At 38.3% G+C, this 6972-nt stretch overlaps 1 non-coding gene across 1 annotated transcript; it reads right to left on the reverse strand.

Moving 5' to 3' along the window:
* Positions 1-5672: 5672 nt before the first annotated feature.
* LOC133807659 (small nucleolar RNA R71) lies at positions 5673-5779 on the reverse strand. The gene has a single exon (XR_009879560.1). It is a non-coding gene; the product is annotated as a small nucleolar RNA R71 (small nucleolar RNA).
* Between the last annotated feature and the right edge of the window lie 1193 nt (positions 5780-6972).

The raw sequence follows: 6972 nt of genomic DNA on the forward strand, positions 1-6972 counted from the left end.
TTGGTAATGGCTCAAAGGAAGTAGGGCGTTACAGATACCAATTCAGACGTTTTCGTCTCTGACTCAAAGTGTGTAGCCTTTGGAGGAGGGGCTCGGGGGTCCAATGTTGGACCTAAAGGTCTCTTCGAAGCCTCGGGCACTACCCGAGCTGGTTGATTTCACACCATAAAGCCCAAAAAGGCAACGATAACTCCAGATGACATGGATAGCTGGTTAGACTCTTCAATTTCTCGGGTCTGTTCCCTGAATCCCTGTAACTCCCTGGATAACTAAGACTATTACACTGCGTGTTTAAAATGGTGCTTAACTTGCTAAGCAAGCCGTTTGAACTCAAATGTGCAATTAAAGATTGAATCAGGGTCAAGTATTAAAAGATTTGGTCAACAAAATGGTTATTTTTCATTAAAATATTAAGTTTATACACGAGATCCCCAAAATCAGTTTACAGACTTGTAAGAGACAAATAAAATACAATTTAGCCATTCTAAGCGGCAAATCAGGGTTTGACTCTAGTTCCTCCCAAGCTATCCCGACTGTGGCGATCGAGCAGGCCACATATGTGCACACCGCCCCTGAAGCTCTCCAACTCATGGCTGGTCCCGCTATATATATCCCTTACCTGCACCACATAGCACCCGTGAGTCAAGGCTTAGTAAGAAAACTTAAACCAGCATGCACCACTAGGCAACAGTATAAAAAAAAAGAGTAAATATAAGTCATCAAACTCAATCAACGATAGGATATAAATAACCAACCAGCAGTAATATTCAACTCAGTCAAGTATGTAAACCAAGCCCATCAGTCAATAGAAATGATTAAGTGTGAACCACACTTCTGTTTATGGTATAGTTCCCGGGCTTGGAGCCCTTAGTCTAAGTCCCCTGGTCTCTTAGTTGACCCCGGCACCCTTAGGTCGGGCTGCGTTCCGCATGCTTGCTATTGGCCCTCGACACCCTTAGGCTGGCCTGAAAACATATATATTCACAAATACACAATGCATGGCACATAATCAATGGCAGCATATATAAGCATGCCCATCCGTATATTCCAAGATACAGGTATATTCATATTCATAACATATTCATATAAAGGGGTTTAAGCCCCAATCATAACTCGGGTGTAGGTTTCTTACCTCAGGTCCTAAGCAGCTAGCATATGACAGCCTCGAGCACGATCCCTAATCCTGAGCCCTTGCGGTATAACCTACTCACAATGTGATAGTGGATAACCATTAAAATCCTAAATCAATTAAAAGCTTTGTAATCAAATACTAGCTTCTGGGACCTCAAATTCTACAAAACTGGGTAGTAGAATTCATCCCGAGTGCTTAGGTTTAAGTCCCTAAGCCTCCCCAGGCCTAAAGACCAAACTTGGTTATGAATGCCTAGGCGGGCCGTGACCTGGCCCTGAGGGTCGCGGCGCACTCCCTGGCCTGAGGCGCCAGTCCCCAACCCCTATAGGCATGCAGGTCGCGACCTGGCCCTGAGGGTTGCGGCGCATCCAAGAGACAGAAAGTCCCCTAGGCTCCTGGGGCCACGCGGGTCATGAAGCCCATGAACAAGGTCGCAGGCCGCCCCTACGAACGCAGAAAACCTAGCTTCTTTCTGCGTTTTCTCCAAACTAACACCCCTAAAATCAGTTCCCAAACTGCGACCAAGCTCAGAAATTAAGTTTCAATTCCATAACAAGACAACCTAACCAGCATATAACCATTAATAACTAAGCTAAAACCTCGGCATAACTTAAAATTCCAATCATTGAGTGTAGAACTCTAGAACACCCTTAAACCTAATAAAACCCAATTAAAACCAGATTCAAAGCTTACCCCAACAGATAATCACGACCCTTGAGCTGCACCTCAATGAAACCCAACCACAAGCTTCAATTCAATACAAACTCCTCCAAAACTCAGTGTTTTTCCACAAGGCAAGGGAGAGGAAAGAGAGAAAACGCGAGGGAGAGAAGTGTGAGTTGTTGGGTGTTTCCACTATGTTCTGACTATTTCCTAAAGTTTAGTTTAACCATATCCCTTAGCCAAAAGACCAAATTTCCCTTGTCATAAACTCAACCCTCTTGTTGCCCATAAGGGCAAAATAGTCATTTCCTCTGTTTCCAGCTAATTCCTCGAGTCATCCTACAAATTCCCAATTAATCCCAATATGCTCCGCGAATCACCAAATACTTTACTCGTTACTCAATAAATCCCAAGTATACGTTAAACTTCCCAAAATACCTTTAAGCTCACCCCAAGCCGGGTATTAGACCCTGCTGTGATTATTCCGCTAATCCACCCACTAGGATCGCCTCGAGTCGACTATTGTAAAAATATCCACATTATAATGTGGTCTCAATTATTTACACACATATAATCACATTTATGCCCGCAATGGTCCCATATAACAAATATGCCCTTTACTATCAAGAATGGGCCCACATGCATATTTAATACACATAAACATGCATTTAAATCCATATTATCAAATAGATCATGTATGCCACATAGTCACACATTTAACCAATTAATCACACATACATCCAATTATACCCTCCAGGAACTTAGCCTTAGCAGCAAATTCGGGTCGTTACAATCCCTGTCGTCTACCTACGCGTAGTTCTCAAAATTCTCAGGCTGTTGTCGCCTCAAACACATCCCTATCCTCCCATTCTCAAGCTTTCCCCTACAACTACAAGTTCTTTGAAAAGGAAGACTCCTTAATCTCTATCTTTTTTGGCTCGTCACGAAGTAAGGATAAGAAACCCGTGTCAAAAGAATGATACTCGTGTAGTTGTAGTTCTTTGAGCTCAGGATCACGAGACATCTGAAATACAACAAAACGAGCAAATAAGTACTTGGTCAAAAAATTGATATTAAGATACCCGAAGGGATATGAAATAAAAGTTGTTGCTTGCATGGAAAAAGAGAATGGGGGCAAAGCCCAGAAAAAGGAAATGGGAAAACGAGGGAAAAAATTCCTAAAATCACAGAAACCCTAAACATCGTTAACCCAAGAAATCGCAAGAAATGGAAATAAACAGAAACAAATCCCATAACAACTGTTAATTCCTCACAAATATCTACAAGCAAAATAGTGTATTTCCACAGGCAGATAAGCAACGAGAAAGGGAAAAGAGAAGCTTACATGCTAAAAATCGTGTGTACGCCTTGTACGTTGTCCTCACTCTGATGAGACAACGACCGTCAACTACAAACTCCCTCTTCTAACTATTGGGATGACGAATCAGCTCCAGGCTCGATTAGAGGAGAAAAACTGATCGAAAAACTTAAGTAGACAAAATTCTACGAATGCAATGACGAAAAATGGAGAAAAAAGCTAAGTGAGGAAAAAGAAGGGTTCTCAAGGGTTTAAATAGATCGAATCAAGATTTTAAAATTTTGAAATCAATGGTCGGATCTAGAGCTGGGGTACTTGAGTGCCATCTGACATCCCATTTTAGGAATGACAACCTCGAGACATGCAACAACGTGATGACTGACTTTCTGGGGTCGACGCGTGCCCCAGCATTTATAATCGTAGGGTTTCGACCACTTAGAACGCAACACATGTCCCACATTCAATGCTCGACACAATCTCTGAGGAAGGTTGATGACGGACACATAACTGATAACTTCATTTTAGGGTCATTTTAGAAAGTGTTTTTGTGGTAATCTTGAGTGTTTATGTGTGTTTTGTACAAGATTACTCTTTTGTTTGTCTTTGTTGTAGGTTGGTGTGATGAATCATGAGAAAAAAATACAAAAATGAAGCTAAATGGCAAGGCTTTTGGCAGTTATTGGACTAAAAATGATATCAATGATGCTTCAATGACGGGTTTTGATGAAGAGATGAGCTGAAGGATCAAATCTGGAATATTTTTAATTAAAGTCGTGACTTGGAATTTAGAGTCACGACTTAAGGGGAAGTCAGAGACATATATGTTGTTGGAAAGAATTAGTGTCGCGACTTGGGCTTACAAGTCGCAACTCAAGTGCAGAGGCTAAGCTCAGGAGTAAAAGCAGACACGGGCTGCGACTAAAGCCTTTACACGAGAAGAAAAGGGCCAAAAATAGACACGGGCTGCTACCCAGAAAAGGCTAAGTCGAGGCCCGCACAAGGAAAAATTCAGAAACTTGAATTTTTTTAACTATAAATTTGTGTTTAAGGTTTAATTAGGTCAGGAGGTCAGTTTTTAATTACGTTTTTTAGAGACTAATTGTAGTTCTTAGGTTAAATATTTTGAAGTTTCATATTTTTATTTCTTCTTGAAGTTTATGAATTTTATGTTTATGAATAATTATTTTGTTGATTTAGTCATGTCTGATATGAACTAAACAATTTTTATCTAGGGTTTAATGTAGTCACTTGGATTTCTATCTAATTGAATTATGATATTCTTTTGATTTTTCTTCTCTATTCTAATCTATATAATGTGTGTTTAATGCTAGTAAATACTTGATCACTATTTGCTTGATTTAATGATTTTGATTCAACATTCGAAAGATGAGAACTGAATATGCTATCATTATATAGACATAGGTTGCATATTGGACAAAAGTACCTGTATGACTTATGTAGTAATTAAGGTTTCTATACTTAATGCCTTCTATATGTTTAAGTTTATCACAGATATGTAGAAAACCTGCATATAGGCTGAGATCTTATATCTTGAAAAAGAATAGGAATCGATTTATGTTAACATGCTATTAGAATAGAAAGAAACTAGATTTGATTAATACAATTAGTAGAATGAAAAGTTGATGAAATTAACACCCTAGATCTTTTTCATATTGATTGAAATCTTTTATTTAGTTGTTTTCTTGTTTAAATTATTTTCATATTTATAATTAAATTTAAAAGTCAAATTCTTATTTGCCAGATAGCAATTTAAAGAATAATTAGTGGTACTTGGAAGATAATATTTGAGGGAACGATACTTTACTTATCATATATTACTTGAATTGATTGCGTGCACTTGTGTATATATATTTTCACGATCAAGTTTTTGGCGCCGTTGCCTAGGACTTAATTTCCAATATCATAGTTAATTGTTATTTGTTCTAATTTGGTTTTTTTATTATATTTTATTACTGTTTAACATTTATTCGGATCAAGGTTATATTGTGTTTCAGGATTTTTTGGTATATGCAAGGAAATAGACGAAAGGAGATTATACCAACAAATCTGGAAATTGAAAAAACGTGTAAATAGAACCGAAAAATAAATAAAAGGTTGGAATTCACCATGGCTGAAAACGTGAATAATGGTGTGAACAACAATGCAAATATGGGTAATGTAGCTGAGGCAGATCCACCACTAAGGAATTATGTACTCCCTACTGTTACAGGGATACATTCAAGTATTCAACCTCCTACTGTAGAGGCAAATAATTTTGAAATAAAGCCCTCAATTATTCAGATGGTACAAAATTGTGTTCAATTTGGAGGGTTACCAAATGAGGATCCAAATCTACATATCACAAACTTTTTGGAGTTATGTGCTACATTTAAGATGAATGGGGTTAGTAATGATGTTGTAAGATTGAGACTCTTTCCATTTTCACTAAGGGATAGAGCTAAGAGTTGGTTGAATTCATTACAAGCCAACTCTATACTTACTTGGGAAGATTTGGCTCAGAAGTTTCTTGGCAGATATTTTCCTCCTGCTAAGTCAGCCGAAATAAGAGGAGAGATTAACAATTTCCATCAGCTGGATGGGGAGTCTTTGTATGATGCATGGGAACGATTTAAGGAATTACAAAGAAAATGCCCACATTATGCAATAGAGAAGTGGTTGTTAGTACGTACTTTTTATAATGGTTTGGGGGGAAATACAAAGATAGTTATAGATGCAGCATCTGGAGGAGCATTTATGAGAAAATCGCTAATGGGGCATATGAGTTGTTGGAAGAGATGTCTATGAATAATTATAACTGGCCTACTGAGCGAGAGAATAAGAAAGTAGTGGGAGTCTTAGAAGTTGATCCCATTGCGCTCTTAACCGCTCAAGTAGCATTTCTAACCAAACAACTACAACAAACTAATCTCGTTGCACAAGCAATGCAAGTACAAAATGTCATGAGTTGTGAGATTTGTGGAGGACCTCATTCTTATGAATAATGCCTGAGCACAGCTAGTTGCTCAACTGATGTGAACAATATACCCTTGGAACAGGCAGAGGTTATAGGTAATTTTTCAAGACATGCACCCAACACTTACTCAAATTCCTATACACCTGCTTGGAAAAATCATCCTAATCTATCTTGGAAAAATAATCAAGGGTTACAACCACAATATCCACAGTATCCACCTCAACAACCCCCTCATCAATTGACTTATGGAAAATATTATGATCCAAACCTATGCCCATCTCATCCACCACCACATCCTTCAACGCAACCTGAAATAAAGCCTGACGTACTAAACTAGTTCATGACCGAAACCAGGGCATCTATCAGAAGTTTGGAGACACAAATAGGTCAGTTGGCTCAATTGTTTTCTAGTAGACAACAAGGAAATTTTCCTACTTCCACAGAGGTAAATCCTAAAGAATAGTGTAATGAAATATCCTTGAGAAGTGGGACTGATTATGAAGGACCTACAGTAGATGACAAGAAGAAGAAGACAACGGATAAGTAATTTACAAGTCCAATTCAAGAGGAGGATACTGAAGACCTTCCAAAACCAGAAAAACCAAAACACTCTGAGCCTATGCCAAAAATACCATATCCTCAACGGTTTCGAAAGGTTAATCTTGACAAACAATTTTCTAAATTTTTGGATATCTTTAGAAAACTACACATTAACATCCCTTTTGCAGAGGCTTTAGAACAAATGCCAAGTTATGCGAAGTTTATGAAATAAATTTTGTCAAGGAAGCAGAAATTAGAGGATTATGAGACAGTTGCATTAACTGAAGAGTGCAGCGAAATATTGTAGAAGAAACTACCTCCAAAGCTTAAAGATCCTGGTAGTTT

This window comes from Humulus lupulus, chromosome X (genome assembly GCF_963169125.1).
Source record: "Humulus lupulus chromosome X, drHumLupu1.1, whole genome shotgun sequence".
Taxonomy (NCBI): Eukaryota; Viridiplantae; Streptophyta; class Magnoliopsida; order Rosales; family Cannabaceae; genus Humulus; species Humulus lupulus.